This window comes from Leuciscus leuciscus, assembly GCF_965113295.1.
Source record: "Leuciscus leuciscus genome assembly, chromosome: 4".
NCBI classification, from domain to species: Eukaryota; Metazoa; Chordata; class Actinopteri; order Cypriniformes; family Leuciscidae; genus Leuciscus; species Leuciscus leuciscus.
Window position 1 is genome coordinate 14,054,262 of NC_138728.1, and position 19,967 is coordinate 14,074,228.

Below are 19,967 nucleotides of genomic sequence, written 5' to 3' on the forward strand. Positions count from 1 at the left end.
TTCAAGGGCAGGTTTATCTACAATAGAAAACTATATAAAAATGATGCATGTCCTGAAGTAAAAAGCACAATTTCACAGACATAACAAAACATTACAGTTGGAGAAAGTAGGCTTCATTTATTAATAATTGATAATAAGTACATTTACAGTATGTGGGCAGAAGAGGTTCTCACACTTTCTTTCTGATTTAAAAATATGCACAAAAAAACAAAAATGTGCATACATTTTGTTACTCTGAAATTAGTGAGACATATTTAAAGGTCACTTACCAATTCAAGTTTCTAATAATAATAATAATAATAATAATAATAATAAACAAAAAAAAACAGCATTCCACGTTTCTAAGGTGAGGAGTCTATTAATACATTATTATTTTTAACAACTTTGTAAGTTGTCCTCTAGTCATTAGAGGGGATCTCTAGAGGGGAATACGATTTTTTTTAAAACAAATCAATACTTTAATTCAGCAATAATGCATTAAATACATAAAAATGACAGTAAAGACATTTGTAGTTACAAACTTTTTGATTTCTATATCATGATAATAAAGACTGGAGTAATGGCTGCTAAAAATTCAGCTTTGCCAACACAGGAATAAATGACATTTTTAAAGCAGTTCTTTTCGATCGTAAATTTTTCCCCACAAAATTACTTTTTTTAAATGCATTTTTGATTCCCTGAACATATTCCACAGACTTTTCCAGCTTTCTGGATATTTGCATGTCCCAGAATAGCTAATTTATTCAGAAGGGCTGAGAGAGGGCAGGGGAGGGGACAAGCAGCTGACCTGCCACACAACTAGAACTGCCAGGAATGGTCCTCAGATCCCGTCCAACTAACTCAAACACTGGACCCCACTAGAAAGAGTTCAGCAAGCACTAAGAACCAATAAGCACAAGGCACAGATGCAAGCGTATCCAATCAGAGAGACCCGAACGAGCCCCCAAACTGGAGCAGGGAGCACGAGCATCATGTGCAGCTGTGCAGATGCCCGGCCCAAAGCCACCAGAGCAATGGCCCGAACACATGGCCAGTGCTTCACTTCTGGGCTGCCTGCACAATCTGAGCCCAGAAACTCAGTTACTTTGTTCTCGCTGGTTTTTTTTTCCACCCCTCATGATAATGACTACCTGTCCCAGATTCTGTGGTTATGAGAACAATTACATCAGTTGTATGTCAAAACACAATAACAATGCGCTTGGCAGACAGTTCGCCAGAGAAGAGCAGCGGGGAGAGATATCTCTCAATTTGCCAACAATTAAATATTTTATGGTTTCGTAAAGAAACTTAGTGTCTTTCATCCATTCTAATCCTGACCTCAAAATTGGGGTATTTTGGTTCCCAATCTATTTCTGCCGTTCTATAAGCCAGCTTCTGCATGGTTAAGTAGAGACAATGTTAAGACAAGCCTTTTAAGCCCATTAGCCTTATAATTCATATGTCTTGGCAAATGTTATTCAGCGTAGTCCAAGATCTGCTAGCACTATCTTCCTGCTGGCTTGTTGGAGCAGGAAAGAGGGAGAAAGAGAGTAAGAAAGAGAGGTGGGAGGAAGTGAGAGAGAGAGAGAGCGTGAGAGAGAGCGAGAGAGCGAGTGAGAGAGAGAGAGAGAGAGAGAGAGAGAGAGAGAGAGAGAGCGACAGAGAGAGACAGAGAGAGAGAGAGAGAGACAGAGAGAGAGAGAGAGAGAGAGAGAGACAGAGAGAGAGAGAGACAGAGAGAGAGAGAGAGAGAGAGAGAGAGAGAGAGAGAGAGAGAGAGAGAGAGAGAGAGAGAGAGAGAGAGAGAGAGAGAGAGAGACGTTTAACAACTTTTTTTTATTTTCCTATCATATTATACAATGATCATCACATTTCCATAATTCATAATACTTAATAACAATGAGTAATAAATAACATTTTAAATTCAATATTAATTCCTTCAAATTTCAGCAATACCACTGAAACACTAATTTATCATCATTCACAAAAATACAATTTGCATTTATACACCACTTTTTTTTTTTTTTTTAGCATATCATTATTCATTTTATAAAATTCATACTCTATTTTAACTCTGGATTCTACCAAAGCTTTGAACAATTCTACTATATAAATTCTTTTATCTTCATTTTCAATTTTATATGCTTTCCAAATAGTTAACTTCGCTTGACCAATAAAAAAATTGGAGAAGGTGCAGGACTCACTTTGAGACTTAATATATTTAAACCCAAAAATAAATACTATTTTTGAAAAATTCCAACCAAAGCCTTCAAATATATTTTCTAAGAGATTCAAAAGAGGTACAATTCTATAACAATTAGAAAAAATGTGAAACAGTATCCGATACATTACAAAATTTACAAACTGAAGTTGTACTAAAGTTGCACTTGAACAAAAATGTTTTTGTTGCTGATGCACAGTGCAGGATACGCCACTGTAAATCTCCTGATCGTTTTGGCAATGGACTTTTATAAAACAAACGCCATGAAGGAGACTGAACATCAGGGACAGATAAACAACTCCTCCATTTTGTATCCGTCTTATTTTTAAGTTGTTCACAAAATCTTGACTTCACGCAAGCCATATACAAAAGTCGCTTACTGCTTTCTGAAAATGACATATGTTGAAGTTCTTTTAAGGAAAAGAGTTGTCTCATATCCCCATTATCCTGCCAATTATATGGTGTTACAAATAATTCAGGAAAAAAACTTTGATTTAAACCATTAACAAAATAATCTTCAAGAAACGTGTTAAATGATATAGGAAATGATGATTTTAACTTGCTTAAAACATTCTTCACTATCCTTTCTGACTTCCTGCCCATTTGTTTAGTTATTTCTTGCGCACAAAACCATGTTCTATGTTCCGTGTCAACTAAATCTGCCACTTTCAAAACACCAGATGAAATAAAAGTGTTAATTTCAATACTTGGCAAGTTAGACGGATGACATAGCCATGAATTATGAAAAAGTGGTTCTTCAAGACCAAAATGATTCTCTCTCTCCATCTTAAATATACTCCATGCTCTTAATACAGACTGATAGAATCCATTTATACCCAAACCTTTGATTGCATTGTTAGAAATAAGGAATAATTGTCTATCAAGTCCCATTTTACTAACTGCTCGTAATACTGCTGAACCATACATAATCCATGGTTGTGGCTCAGTGTTGTACAGCAGTTTTTGAGCTGATTGTAATCTCATAGCTTTCCATTTAGTAGTTAGATCAATGAGACCCTGACCACCCTCAAAAACAGGTAAATTCAGTATGCCTGGATGAACCCAATGATGTCCTCCCCAGAAAAAGTTCACAAAATGTTTCTGGAGTAGCTGCAAAAGTCCAGCTGGAGGGTGTAAAACAGTCAGTCGATGCCACAACATTGAAGCAGCTAAGTTGTTTATCACTAAAACTCTGCCTCTACACGATAACTGTGGCTGAATCCAATTCCATCTCTTCAAACGTCCCAATATCTTTTCAACCACTCCATCCCAATTCCTTGTCATATACTGCTGAGTGCCAAAAAAGATTCCAAGGATCTTCAATCCCTCTGTGTTCCAGTGGCACTGTTGTGGAAGATGAGGTGGAACTTCTTCCTGCCACGGACCACAAAGTAATGCTTCCGTTTTATTCCAATTTACCTTCGATGAAGATGCTTTTTTAAAACCAGTCCAGACACTTGCTCAATTGAAAAATGTCTTCTTGAGATCTTATTATGACTGTAACGCATAGGCAATAAGCCTTACTACAGTAGTTTCTGAAATATTGGGATTGAGGACTGAAATACCTTGTAGCTTTTCTCTAAGAACTCTCAATAAAGGTTCGATAGATATTGCATATAAGAGTCCCGAGAGGCTGCATCCTTGTCTTATGCCTCTGCGCACAGGAAAAGTTCTTGTTAGTGTTCCGTTAATCTTCAACATACTAACAACATCTGTGTAAAGTATCTTGATCCATGAGATGAACTGTTCACCAAATCCAAAAGCTGATAAGCCATTAAAAAGGTATTCGTGGTCGACTCTGTCGAACGCCTTTTCCTGGTCAAGTGATAAAAGGCCCACATCAAGTCCATAAATCTCGGTAAAATGCAACAAATCTCGCACAAGAAAAAGGTTATCAAAAATAGAACGTCTTGGAATACAATAAGACTGGTCTTTATAAATTATTGATGCCATAACATTTTTCAAGCGGTTTGTTAATGCCTTTGAAAGTATCTTATAAGCTATCCCTAAAAGGGAGATAGGGCGCCAGTTCTTTAAAAGTCCTAAATCTCCTTTCTTTGGCAATAACGAAATTATTGCTCTTCTGCAACTGAGAGGAAGAACTCTTGATTTTTCACATTCAAGAAACACAGAGTGCAAATCTGGTCCAATCAATGACCACAAAGCCTTGTAAAACTCGGAAGTCAGTCCATCCAGTCCCGGAGATCGTCCCACAGACTGCTGTTAAGCAGCCTCGCTCAACTCTTCAAGTGAAAGTGACTTTTCTAATTGCATCTTCTCATCTTCATTAAATTTTGGAGTTCCAGTAAGAAAATAATCTGTTGCTTCAGAATCACAAGGTTCAGCACTATACAGTTCTTCATAAAAGGACAAAACTTGAAGTAATTTCTCTCTTATCTGTTGTCTCTCTTCCATCAGATAATTTAAGATGACTAATTAACTTCTTTTCTCGAACCTTTTTCTCCAAAGCAAAAAAGAATGATGTTGAAGAGTCCATGTTGTTAAGCTGAGTAAATATTTTTTGTACTATTGTTCCTTGATCTCTTTCTTCAAGCACATTTTTCAGGAGAAAATTATATTGTTCAAGCAAATCCACACTTGTTCCACCGCTTTCACTTATGGAACTACTCAATCTCATAATTTCTTGTTCCAACTGTTCGATTTTCTTTTGTATTATTGTATAATTTTTTTACATACTGTTGGCAAAAAGACTGAATATGGATTTTCCCAATGTCCCACCACTGACTTAGGTATTTAAACTCTGTCTTTCTCTCTCTCCAAGCTCTCCAAAATAAATCAAATAGATGTACAAACGTGCGATCTCACAACAGTGTTATTAAAATGCCAATAAGATTTAAAGTTATTACTCGATGTTGTAACTATAACAGAGACATAGAAATGGTCAGAAATTGGAGTAGGAACAATTTTACTATCAAAAATGTTTCCTCTTCGACATTTCTGAACATATATTCGATCTAATCTAGCACTCGATATTGTATTGGAATTCATTTTCAACCATGTGTACTGCCTACTTTTGGGGAAAGATTCTCTCCACACATCTACAAGGGAATAAAAGGTTACTACTTTCTTAAGAGCTTCAGCGGAATTAGGATGCAGTTCGTCATGATTCCTATCAACTGTATGATCAAGAGTACAATTAAAATCTCCAGCAACAATAATAAAATTATCACGAGGAATATTAATCATTGCGTCCTGTAATTTCTTAAAAAATAAAACTCGTTCGTACCCAACATTAGGAGCATATACATTAATAAAGGAAAAAGACAGACCTTGCTAAACAATATCCACCCGCTGCATTCTTCCAGGAATAATTGCTATCATATTGGAACCGTTACCCTGAACACTTTCCGATATGAGAACAGCTACTCCAGCACTTACACTGGAACCATGGCTAAGAAAAGCCTGTCCTTTCCATTCACTTAGCCATTCTGCCTGGTTAAGTACATCTGTGTGTATTTCTTGCAAGAATGTCACACCGCATTGTTTTCCAGAACATCCGCGTTATTTTCTTTAACGCCCGCATTGTTTTCCTGAACGCCCGCGTTATTTTGTTTAACGGCCGCATTTTTTTTTTTTTTTTTGAGTTGTTTGTAAACCTGCCAAATTGTTACCGCTCTGTTGTTTGGGACATGTCTGTTTCTGGTGTCCATGTTCACCGCACAAAAAAGACAGCATATTATCTGAAGTGATAAAGATTGTATAATCTTTACCCTCCACTGCTATTTTTAGCAGCAGATTAAGCGGCTCATTTTGCGAATTGGGTATCATATACGTAAAACGTAAATCATCTTAATCGGAGCAGTTAATTTTCCGTACCGTTCAAGAATTTCTTTCAAAGTTCCTTCTTTTATGAACGGTGGAACGTTTGAAAGTAACGTTACAACTTTCTTAGAAGGATTTGACAAAGGCAGTATTGGTAAAAATGTATCATTCACAACAAGTCCTTTCTCTAACAGTTCATCGACCATTGAAACTTCTTTAAGAAATATAACGAGTGCTCTGTTCATCCTTGAGGCAGATTTAATATTTAAACCACCGACCTGTTCGCTGATCGCTTACGTCCTCAATTGACGGAGTCATCCGGCGTACACTTGCAACCATGGTCGAGGGTCAAACGTGAAAAATCACTGCCTAGCTCCATACCTGCGCGCAAATTTGCTCCGAAGTTAATCTAACAATTTTACTTAAAAAACAGTTTATAATTAAGGAGAAATGAAGAAAAAAACAAACAGGGAACGCCGAAAAAACAACGTGCTCTGATGCAAACACTCTCGCCGCTACCCACAATCCTCAGAGAGAGAGAGAGAGAGACAGGGACAGAGAGAGAGAGATTTTTATTTTTAACACACCTTTATGAACTACACAACATCAAAAAACACTGCATTTACAAGAAATCACATAGAATTAAGCCTATTCAAATTCGTCAACAAAGTGCAATGTGTCATTTTCAATCCAGCACAACATTCTTTGTACACTCCACACCTCTTCAAAGTTTTAAAAAATTTTCATATGAGAATAAAAAAATAAATCATGTTTTATTCTTGCTTTTATGAGCCCCTTAAACAACAATTCAACATTTGTACTACTACAAGCAATTTCATATTTCCTACTAATATAAACTGCCATTTTGGCTTGACCTAAGATAAAAATGTAACCTTTTCTCCTTTCTTCTTTTTTCCTTTACGATATAAAAACAAAAAAAAACAAAACAAAAAACGCAATCATTGTAAACATTTCATTAACATTAGCAAATAAAATCTCCAATAAACCAAATAAAGGTCTTAGTCTCTCACAGAGCATAAAACAATGAAATATGGTTTCTCGTTCACCATAAAAATGACAATTATCTTGCACATTTGGATTCAACAATGAGATAAAAGCATTTATAGCAACAATCCCATGTAAAATTCGCCATTGAAGATCACCTACCTTTTCAGTCAATGGTGGTTTGTAACAAAAGCCCCAAAAGGGTTTGACATCAAAATCAACACTTAAATGATTTCTCCATGGTATATCCGTATGTTTTAATTTCTCTTCATTTATCACCTTTACACAAACTTTATATAAATCTTTCCCCCCATTGTATCAAACATTATGTCTCTCAAATTCTCTGAAGTCATTAAAACATTTTCATTTTCTATTACACTTTTAGATATCACCATCCAAGGAAAATGATCCATTTTATCAGGAAGAGCTTGACTTGACAAAAAGTTCTAGTCTTCTTCACTCAAATTTTCTCTGCACTTCTTTCATAAAAAAGACTGTCCTTGTTGATTTAATTTTGAGTCTCTATGCAAGTGCATCACCATTGTCCAATGAAGTCTTTCATTTTAACAAACTTGGCTTTTGTAAACATTTGTATCAACCACAAAGTTGTATCTCACATAAACCATTTATCAATAGCTCTTCAAAAAAACAATTCAGAGACTGATATGACAATGATCTTTTGACCTGTACCATACACCATGCTTTTCTTAAGCTTTCATAAAAGGAAGAGATAGACTTCAAATTAAAACTCCTACAATCTGTCCAAAAGATATTTCTTCTAAAACCCCACCCTCCAACCTTACTTAAAAAGCAACAGGCTGGTCCAAACCATGAAATACGAGGACTGTATAAAAACTTTTGAACAAACTGTAGCCTATAGGCTACTGTCCTGCTTATAAGGTCAACAACCCCTTGACCACCTTCTTCCTTTGGAAGGTACAGAACATTTCTGTGGTAACCAATGTAATCTATCCAAAAATAAATGGATCATCCTGACCTGTATTTACAAGAACCCCTTCAGGAGGCTCTAAAACTGTTAATCTGTGCCATAATGAGGCTACTAAATTATTAATAATCAATGCTCTCCCCCTAAAGGACATTTTAGGTAAAAAGCCATTTCCACCTTTCAAATCTTTCTTCTAAATTTTCAAGAATATTTTCCCAGTTTCTTTGCATTATCATTTCATCACCCAAAAATATTCCAAGATATTTCAGACCTCTTTGTGACCAAACCATTTAACCTGGTAATACCAGTTCTCCTTCATTCCATTTTCCAACACTAGATGCTGAACTTTTGGCCCAGTTTACTTTTGCAGATGAGATTTTTGCATAAATGTTAACAATATCAACCAGCTTGTCAATATCATCTTGTCCACTGGTTAAAACTAAAACATCATCTACATATGCTGATAGCTTTATAGGTGGAAAGGTACTCTCATCTGTAAAACCATCTAAATGACTCCTAATTTTATTTAGCATGGTTTCTATTGCTATAGAGTAAAGCATCCCTGACAAGGCGCATCCTTGTCTAATCCCCCTTTGAATTTTAAAAGGGCTACTCAAACCACCATTGATTTTCAGTACACTTTCAATATTTTCATAAAGCACTTTAATCAAGGCAGTGAAAGCAGGTGGAAAAACCAAAAGTTTCGAACGTCTACCATAAAAACTGATGATCCACCCGATCAAACGCCTGCTCTTGATATAGGGAAATTAGGCCACATTTTTTCCAAAACATCTTGAATTAGGGATACATTATCCACGATTGATCTATTAGGTACACAATAGGATTGATCTAAATGTATAACCTGTCCAATTACTTTCTTCAGTCTGTTCGCCAAAGCTTTTGATAAAATCTTATAAACAGTGCATAATAAAGAAAATGGCCTCCTGTTTTGTGTCTCTTTGGGATCACCTTTCTTGGGGAGCAAAGTTAAAAAAAGGTCTTCTGCAGCTTAGTGGCAGTTGTCCTTTATCCAAACTATCACTTAAAACTAAGTAGATCTTCTCCCAACAAATGTCAATATGCCTTAGCCTTATAAAAATCAACCGGCAACCCATCCAATACTTGTGCTTTACCATTCTTCATTCTCTGCAAAGCATTAAAAAGTTTGTCTATTGTTAAGGGACATATCAGTTCTACATATGAATCTTCATTTACTTTTGGTAGATTGGACACAAATTCAGCCATTAACTGGCCATCCACAACACTGGTGGAATACAGCTCCTTATAAAAACCGACAGCCCTTTTTCGAATGTCAGAAACCTCAGTCAGAACTTTTCCATCTTCTGACCGTAAACACTGAATACTTTTTATTTGGCCATTTTTCCTTTCTAAACTGAAGAAGAACTTGGACAGGGCATCCATTTCAGAAAGACTATGAAATCTGGATCTAACCAACGCCCTTGGCCTGAGACCTTGTACCTAATAGATCTGCTAAGGCTGCTTTTTTTCCATTAAGAGCCCGCAATTGGTTTTGATTTGCAGAGGCCGGTTTGATTTCCACCTCAGGATTTGACAGACATCCTTCACCTTTTTGTTTCATTAAACTTTTTACAGAGTCAATAAATAAGGAAAGATCAGGAAAATAGTCCATAACCTCAACATTCCTCATTCCTTTTGTACGCTGGAGAAAATTTTTCATTCTTTCAAAACTGTAACCACTATAGAAAAATGTAATGATCCAGACAAATCACTCGCATTCAACACCTCCCCAGAACTTTTGGTAATGGTCTCACCTTGTGCCTTTTTCTTTGATGTAGTTACAATCTCACCAAGATTAGACTTCCTTTCCACTGATGGCACTTTAAATACTGCTTCGTCCTCTTTGAGTAATTCACCCACCATCTCATCAAGCTCAATATCCATTGTCTCATCATTTTTTTTAAATCATTTCTCACTACTCTTCACTCTATTACTTCCTGGTTCTTCATTGTCCACTCTCAAATCCGAAACCCCACCAACTTCGCTTTCTTTTTCCACCCTCTGACCTTCATTATGACTTTGAGAACCACTTTCATCTTCTATACCGTTTGACACATTTTTGTCTGGACAAGCACGTACCAAGTGCCCCACTTTCCCCCCCATGCGCTCCATTGTTGCAAAAATTACATAATCAAAGCTATCAACTTTGAATTTAAAAGCAATATTCAGTTCATCAATATCACTCCTCAAAATCATATATACACTTGTCTGCGGAAAGACACAACGTGTTTCAACAACGGGGATTTGCAGCCTAAGGGAATTTTCTTAACCGCCAAAACCAACTGTCCATATCGAGATAATTTACATTGCAGCTTATGTTTAGTTACGTTTAGTTTAATTAGTTACGTTTACATCACTAATAAATGGAGTCGTCACTAATAAACGGAGGCACATTGGAAAGCAAAACCTTTCTCGCTGGATTAACAAGTGGGAAAACATTGATTAAACTATCATTGAGAACTATCCCGTTTTCGAGAGAGAGAGAGAGAATGCTCTAGCAGGCCACCACATGTTGAAGAATTTGTTTACCGTTTCCTGTCCTGTGATCAACACAGTTCAAACGGACAACAGAGGAGATATGGTAGGCGAAAAGGATTCTGATCTGTTCTTCTGTTCCTGTGGGTCAACATACCTTTAAAGGGACAGTTTACCCAAAAAAACATAATTAATAAATAAATAATTTACTCACCCTCATGTCATTGCAAACCCCTTTTATTTTATTTCTTTTGCAGAATACAAAAGGAGATATTTTTGAGTGATTAATGACCTAATGCCTTGACTTAAACGATTCAGGTCACTTTTATAACACTTTTAGGGGCCACTTACACAACACGTTTTTGCTTTTAAAAATTAAAATTAAAATGTTTAACTTGAATTTTGTTTCATGCACGAGACGCTGAAAAAGATGCAGTACAACAGTCAAACATGTCCATCGAATGCATGTTTTCATATATAAGCGATGGAAAAGCAGCACAGTGGAATGAAAAAAATGAATACTGTGGGAATGGACACAGTTTCCAGTCCCCATGTAATGGAATGGAAAAGAGAAGCAGAGCACATCTTTCAAAACTTCTCTTTTTGAGTTCTACAGAAGAAGGAAAGTTATGTGGTTGGGAATGAAGTGATGGTGAATAAATGACAGTATAACCTGCCATACGAAAATTAACTGATGACGAGATTAAAACAGAAAATTAAATCCAGGCTCTTTAGAAATTCCCCCAGAAAGAACAAAAAAAATTCTCGTTCTATCCGTTTTCTTTTTTACTTAGTCACACGGCCTTGATTTTCTTTTTCTTTTGAGAGTCAGTTTAGAAGTGGCCTCGGGGATAAGGAATATATCTGGTCTATAATCCAGCAGTGCCGGAGCGATGTATTCACAGAACCGGTTAAGAGATAATCTGAAGAGCAATGTGAATTTATCTATCTGAATAACAAGAGTAAATGAGTGAGTGAAAGAGTGAGTGAGTGAGTAAATGAGCAAGAGAGAGAGAGAGAGAGAGAGAGAGAGAGAGAGAGAGAGAGAGAGAGAGAGAGAGAGAGAGAGAGAGAGAGAGAGAGAGAGAGAGATTTTTCTCTCCCTCCCTGCAATCGGAAACCAATCCCTGATTCTCCAGGAGATATGGAGAAACTCTGAGACTAACACGGCTTAAAATAACTCTTACGACATGATTTTTTGTTGTTGTTTTTTGTATTTTTTTCAATGGAAGTTACTGTTGGAGTACTGGTATTAAAAACAGCAACATCCAAGATAGAATGTCTAGTTATGCTATCAGAGAAGGATTCAAGTCAAAACAAAGTCAATGGGTTCTGAATGAAGAAACATAAATCAAAAACTTAGAGCCTGACAATGAAGAAAAATAATAATAAAAAAACAGTCATTATGGAAATTATGAGGCAAGGCTTTGAGGCTAATAGCCAAAACTCATCCTGTGTAAAGTGTTAATAAAACATTTGCCAAAAACGGAACAGCCTTTGTGCTTTCAACATGACCCCACTAAAAAGAGAAAATTAATTCTGACAAAACAAAAAGCATGATGGATTTCCATCAGACTTCATATTAACTTTTCTCCTTTGCTTGTTAAACCCTTGTCTTTCTATTACATTACATTTCATTCCTATAATAAATTATAGAAATCACACTAGTTGATTATATGACTACTTTATCACAACGTTTATGAATTTGTGAACACTGAAATCAATCACCAGCGTATTAAAGTCAACCCAGTAATATATGACTTACTTGAGCAAATTACTTCTCTCCTCTCAACAGAAGTAAGCGTTAATTTTTCATAAGATTTATGTGTGAACTCAACAGCTGGATTTTATGATGGAGTTCACTGCGATCATTAAACAGCAGTAAGATCCATTAAAATATTTAAAAATCATACCTTTTCTGTGCAAGTCATATTTGTGAGTGCAAAAAACTGCACATGAAAGAAATACTGTATAGTACACACCTAAAATTAAAAAAAGGATGGTCAGTGTAACGATTTGAACGTGTTCTGGGGTGATTGAACTTCAAAAAGTTTTATTTTAGAAGTCAAACAATATTCATCTTTTATTTAAATGTCAAAGTTTTAAAAATTAAGAAAATTATGTTTCCCCAAATTATGATTAAGTGCATTTCAAACCAACACTTCAGGGATGCGTTTGCAATGATATATTTTTCCATACACCAATTAACAGAAGAAACCGCAACTTACTTTTCAATATATGTGAAAGTTTACTATAAATACATTTAAGCACTGTTTTGCCACATTGTTTGCCACTATTGCACTATACAATTAATCATAAGGCTCATATAATGACCATTGCACATCTGCACTAACACTGACTTCTGTTCATATTAAGCAGTTTAATTTTTCAACAGAGTGATTAAGCTTTTTTTTATTCTGTCCTACAATTACATTTTAGCTTTACAACTTTATATTATTTAAGTTTACTTTTAAGTAAAAAAAGTATTTTACTTTCTTATTATTACTTTCTGTGGGCTTGCAGAAAACACATTTCACTAACTCTTCAAAGATGTGTAAGAGACTAATTTAAAGTTGGGGTGAACGAATAGCAAGGATATAAGCCATATGCACACCTTTTCAGTATATGCACAGCAGCTAAATGAAAATGTATAAATAATTATGTAAAGAGCTGATAGTGAAACTGACAGCATTTGAAGTGAGATCTGCTGCGGTCTGAGGCAGGAATGATCGAGACTCGAGTTGCTGATGATTGGAGGGGAACGCGCTCTAATCCCAGCTGGATTACTCTGACTATGGAATAGGGAAAGATCGCAATAATAGCGGTCTGAGAGAGGGAGAGATCGCGGAGCTCCTGCCGGTAAAGGGCGCTCAACGACATGCAGTCACGCGAGCCGAGGCTCCGCGCGCTCACATACTGACCACATAAACACACGCACATATTACAACTTAAGTTCAATGCGGTCTCGAATCACTCACCTAATGTTGTGTACGGCTTCGTCCACGTGTCTCGAAGGAAAACGACCCTCCGGGAGAGGTAAACAGGGTCGGGATGTTTTATTTGGGTTGATTTGCGCTGGTCTCTCAAGGACGAGGTGAAATCCCAGGGCTGGTCACACACAAACAACAACGCCAGAGCAAATTACAAAAGGCAAAGACTTGGGGGAGGAGAAGTCAATATGTTTCGTGTTCTAAACAACATGCTCTGAGCCAAGAGTGGTTACCTTAGCGTCAATGCTCGGCTGAGCAAAGCAAATGTGTCAAAACTGGACCATTTAAATCCAAAACACTGGGCTTGGCTAAAGCGCTACATGCAGTTCATAGCAGTTAATGTGCGCGCGCTCTACGTTACCTGAGGCGCATCGCGAGCTACAGGCGACAGCACACGACGTATGAAGGCTACTTCTCTGAATATAATTCTCGTTCAGGTAATGTCAAATCGGTCCTGCTAAACGTAGACTAAATCGTATCCCGCACGCAAAGACTGCGTTTGGAATGTCTAAATTTGAGTGAGCGCAGAGTTCAATTTTGACACACTTTCTTATTCATTCACAATTGTAGCTGCTCTTGAACGCCTCTTCACTGGGGTCTAATCAGCGCGAGCCCCCTCAGGTGCCTTATATTAAGGCGCAAATGTCAATAACCGTCATGTCATCTTCCCTCGCGAGCAACACTGACTTGTCTCTACGCATGAACCTCAATAAATTCTGGCTAAAATTACTGTCAGGAGTGTGTGTAAATGCTTTATACATAACCTGTGTGCCGGTGGCGCAGGGATGCGCACAGGTGTTCATCGCGCGCCCGTCATGAGCTCGTGCACTAGCAGTTCCCCACATGCGCCCTGTTTTAATTTACCTGTCAAGTAACGAGCCAGGGCATCTCTATTACACAACAACACTCTAGTGTTTTCAAAATGTTTTGGACTGTGCTTAAAACATGCGTATACAAATATGCTAATAATATTTATTTTGATTTATAGCCGAATTTATGTAATAGAGGGCTATATTATTCATTAAAATGCTACTTATTCAATTATAGGAACCAAAACTAGCATTTTCTGAAATGGCCATGAACTCAGACAGAGACAAGGCATTTGCTTCTGCATGTTTGATTCCTAAAATGAAATTTGCTACCGATTTGATTTCATCTATCCAAACATCCGTGGATTATTCAATAAGATCTGCATTTAATGCAATTTATTATTTGAGTGAAACATTAAATTTCATGGAGCTTTTGTTCAGGTTTATTCAATGATAAAAAAAAATGATAAATTGTAGGCTATTCTGGCTTATTGTGGAGTTAAAATAGACGCTTCACAAATTATTTTCAACCTTTGTGACTGCCTTTCAAACTAGAGCTGCTTACCGACCACTGGCTTATCAAAAAAAAACAAGAGTTGGTCGATTAGACGCGTAGAAGTTTGTTTGAACTAAGTTATATTCTGGCAGAAGTTTGACGCGCGCATCAAGTACGCGTGCACGCGCATATTCAGGTTCCTCTGCGCGCGCCACCGAACATGCACAGTCCTCCTAAGCATATAAGTTTGAATGGGCTTTTCTCTCCTAATTCATAAGATAAGTATATATATCCGACAATTACGATATAACTCTTGTTATTTCATTGATAATAGGCTACAGACGTCGACTAGCCTAATCGAGACCCACTTAAAAAAAAAAAAAATCCCTCAAATTGCTATCAAACAGTCTAGTGAACTTGAACCCTAAGAACAGTTTAGCATGTAATGCGGATCTTTTAAAAGTGGATAAACATTTATTTTGCGTAAGCAATTTACTTTTACTTTTAAGGCCAATATTGGCATTTAAAACATTTTAAGTCTGTTTGTCATATTAAAACAGACTGGTTGTTAATATGTTCCAATTGAAATGGCATTGACGTTATTGTCCTGTTGTTAGAGAAAAGCCAAGGTTTAAAAAACAAAGCAAGCATAACTGAGGTATTTTCGTTATGTGGGCTTCACAAACCAAGAATGAAGCTGCTTCTGGGGAAATTGGTTAAGGGCAATTATTCAGGGTGAAAACACGGCACAAGTCAAATAGCTAAAGCTCACAGTGATAAATTATAGCAGAATATTAAAAACCCTAATGCTTAATCTTTACATAGTCCTTTGATGAGAGGAAAATTATAGCATTTAGATTTTTCTCTTGCCCCATTAATAAGCCATATCTAATCTACTGCATATTATATTTTATGATACATGAATGTGTATTTATAACATAACATGTAAGACATGTAGGTACAGCATGTAAATCACATTGAGCGGCTTGAGAGGATATTTTTGCACAGACTTCAATGCTCAAAAATAGTCATAACTGACCTCTAGCGGTGGATAAGTCTTATTGCAAGCCGGTAGAGAATTAAGTATTCATTGACAGTCAAACTGCAGGACTTTCTCCCTTTCTAATGCACAGTCATGTATAGCTCATTGCCACATCGGAAACACAGATCCGTCTGTTCTATTCCAAGCAAAAGAATGAAGGAAACAGTCTCAAACGATACGCAAAGTTATGCATCCTGCGTCCTGTTCAAGCTGAACCATATCTGTGCTTTCCATCCGAGAAACTGCCCAGAACTAATCCTTCAGTTTCTTTCAGTCACTGACATCCTCGATTAACTGTTCAGATTCCTTTTACTGACTGTAATAAACCTGGAGCTATTAGATGTTACATAAAGCCATCTATTGTTACAAAAAAGAATAATAATAAAATAATAACGTTATTAAAAAAAACCTGAATAAATAAACAAAAATCATATGAGTAATAAAAGTATGATCTTAAATGTTAAGAAATAAAACATATTTTCTCCAATTTTATGTAATGCATAAGGTCTCTCCGGGAAAAAAAAATGGGACAAAAGCTGTCACAATAGCGGAAACCCTTTGGAAAGGTACTAATATGTACCATTTAGCAATTAATATGTAAACTTTACATAATAATATGTGCCTTCCAGATACTGGCCCTTAAGGGGTAAATAAGTTACAAAAGTATACCTTTTGTACTGCCCCAGTGACAGTTTGAAGAAAAGAATAAAATGTATGAATTAGCTTATAATTTAAAAATAAATTTATATTTAACAATTAAGGCAATGGAAATACATTTATAGAAAAATATTATTACAATTAAGCCAAAGTAAAAATTATGAATTGCTCTATATATATATAGTCATTAAGTAGATTGATACATTACAGTAAATAGGTTGGTACATTAACATTATTTACTTTAATGACATACAGTTATCAAATGTCATCCTTTAATGCTTGCTGTCATTGTATTTTTTAACAGTAAAGTTCTGGCGAGAAGAGCTGCCAGATTTTTACTATAAAAATTTAGTGTAAGACTTAAAAATTCTTATGATCAACTCATAAAAGATAGTCCAGCTTTCATTAAATGCATTTGATTTATATTTTCATAATAAAGCAGCACGGTGTCACTGAACAGCTTTATAAAACATAAACAGCACAAAAGGCGGCTAGTTCAGGCTCTCCTAGCAAGTGAATCCGGCAAATTAACTATTTTTTGTCTCACATTGTTATAAATGCCCTTGCTGCAATGTTCATTTTGGGGGTTCATTATTGGATTCTCCATATTATTTGTTGTGGTTTAAAGTCTTGCGAGTTTTGGGAGCCCCATTTGTCTTCACAGAAGATAAGATGGGAATTTGGTAATCTTCCAGTCTGCTTTTCTTCTATATCTAAATAGCCTATCTGTGTTATAAGCACAGTGATTAATGCTGAAGGGATTTAGAGAGGAGGATACAAATGCAGACAGTCTCTCATCAGCCCATATCAAACAGCCAGGGAGATGTTTAATATATGGGTGTATTTGGTCTCCAGCTTACAGCTGTCTGCTTAAAGCTTTATTACTAAAGAATCATTTGGAGGGGGGGAGAGAAAGCATTTCTTGATAGAGTGAGTGACTAATAACTAAAGCCGACAGCGAGCCCAAAAAACTCGCTTTCTCTCTCTCGCACACGCAAGCGCACACACTGGGCAAGTGACAAGACCGCTCTGTGCGCACAACAGAGAACTAAAAATGTGACATATTCTTGCTGGCGGTGGGATAAAACTCAATCAACCTAAACCGTCTTCCCTCAGACAAAATTACACATGCAACACACACAAGTGTATGCAAACTTAAGGTGATCCTACACAAACTGAACCACATCACATCCAACATTTTCTCATGCAGCGTCCAGTATTTAGCCACGACCGTCATCAACGGCTTAGGAATGAGCTACTAATGCCGTGCGGGAAGCGACTGCCACCACTAAAACGATACCTCACCTCTCCAGGTAAAACAGCAGCCCCGCAACCCTGCGTGCTGCATCAGGGAGCAGCAGAGACAGAGAGACAGATTGTGTGAGAGTTCTGTCTAATCCCCATAAGCATCAAGGCAGCAGCTGCCATGTACAGAAAAGGGGGCTGTGGGGGGGTCCACAGTTTGCGATAGAGAAACGCACTCTTCTTCAGCATTCAGTCCTGTTGTAAACGTTCAGAACAGAGAGCTAAAGTCTAAGAGAGCCAATGAAAATGCTTATTTTATGATTCATTACAAATTATAATAATTCCCAAAAGTCTGTGAATGCTTGTAAAATGTTTTTTTTTATAGTTATTTTAATTTAATATATTATTATTATTATTGTTGTTTTTAATATTACTGTAAGTCCCAAACATCTGAGAGTGCTAGTGAAAATGCTTGTTTTAAATTAAGTAATTTTATTTGTTACATTTATACGAATTAATATTATTATTGGGCCTTTGCAAAGCTCTAGGCTGCTATACAATCAGGCTAATAAAGAAAAAAAATGTAAATGAATAAAGTAAATATCACATGAAAAGAAAATATCAGTCTTAGTTTTATATCTTAATATCTTAATTTATATCTTACCTAAAACTTTTTGCTTATATCCAGGTTTAGAATACATTTTAAAATTGATTTTCAATGTGATCTCATGACTTTGAACCCACTGAATGTTCTACTACCCCTTTTCCACCAGAATGGTTTGCGTTCTGGAGCCAGAGCCTGTTCTCGGCCAGGCAAACTAGAGCCTTTTGCAAACCGACCTCGTGTTTCCACAGGCTTGAGGAACAAACGGCGACGTAACGCTATTATGTGATGTTTACCAGACTATAACCAGTTTTAAAAAAATATGTACTGTATAGCACATCCCAGTGTTTGTGCAGGCAGTGCGGCACTTCTGTTTTGCTGTTCACAGTACCGGGAGTGATTTTTATCGAACCAGCAGCTTGCATTAACCGCCTTACTCTCATCTGTCCTTTTCAGAGATAAACTGAAACCGTTGATTCACTTGCTCTCTAACACACTGGGTCTATCTCGCATGCATAGTTTTATATATTTAGATGTAAAGAGCAATGTAGTCCAACATTATTTCTCATTATGCCAGTATTTCTCCGACCCCCGCTCCCCAGGTCCGTTCCCCAAGTTTTGGAGCTGGAGTTGAACCGATCTTTCCGGCCCGGAGCCCCCTTTTCTGCATTGAAATGCGCGGAACGGTTCGAGAACGGACAAAGGAAACGTGACGGTGGAAAAGGGGTATATGTGATCTCGCCTTGACCCCAAGGCTCCCACTGTGAACTGTGGGATAGCCCTTATGTGTAGAATTTACTGGACCGTACCACCTATACCGTACATAGCAAGATAACAAGTGTTGTGTTAGTTCAAAATCTTTCAGGCCCAATCCAGTCTATCAACAATCCGCCAACAAGTCTAGTGTACAATCTGCCAAACCCAATCTTTGAAACAGACTTGAACATGACAATGGAACAATTGAAACATAGTGTGATTCTGTAGACATCTGATAACTTCCACCCCATGTGATAAAGTGAAAACCCCCGGATAAACAACCCCTGTTTATGACCTGGACACGTTCTGAGCGAGCTGGGTTTTTTGTCGCATTCTGTTTTTGTTTGTGCTCCTCGGCGCCGCGGTCTCGTCAATCTTTCACTGTTCAAGCGGTTTAAAGGTGGACGATTTATGGTTAGCCAGGCATGGCAGACGGAGCTGAGGTCACACCATATCAGCCAGCGACAATGGCTATTGTTTGTACGCTCAACAGGAAGTGGCTGTGTGGGACTTCCTGCGGCTGATACCTTGGGTTGGACGGGGGTGGGGTGGAAGCCAGGCAGCCCCGTGGCCGATCACATTGTTCCAGGTAGGATCTCATGGTAATGTTGGTCCCTTGAGACCGTGTGTTTACCACCAAAGTGGCCCAGTCCCACAGCCTTAATATAGAGCTGAATACAGTCCTGTCAAATCCAACATGGTCTCCTAGAGTGACAAACACAGAGAGGTACACAAAAACACAAACATAAAAGCATCCAGATGAATCCAGATAGACATTTTTCTCTTTAAGATTTTATATATACGTACATACAATATTTGAGTGTTTAGGTCAACCTGTATCTATGCTATAAGAAAACTTTGATCATTCCTTTCAAAGACATTTCTATATTCACCATATTTCCCCCCTTAATAATGTAACA

General features: G+C 37.1%; 1 protein-coding gene across 7 annotated transcripts in view; it reads right to left on the reverse strand.

Annotated features, from left to right (window-relative positions):
- Nucleotides 1–14,092, reverse strand: part of sox5 (SRY-box transcription factor 5) — a 213,073-nt gene extending 198,981 nt beyond the window's left edge. For all 7 annotated transcript variants that reach the window (XM_082168111.1, XM_082168121.1, XM_082168117.1 and 4 more), the window contains exons 1-2: nucleotides 13,672–14,092; nucleotides 13,427–13,556 (exon numbers count right to left, since the gene is read on the reverse strand). The gene's annotated coding sequence lies outside the window, so the exon portion shown is untranslated. The remainder of the gene's footprint in view (nucleotides 1–13,426; nucleotides 13,557–13,671) is intronic.
- Nucleotides 14,093–19,967: the final 5,875 nt, after the last annotated feature.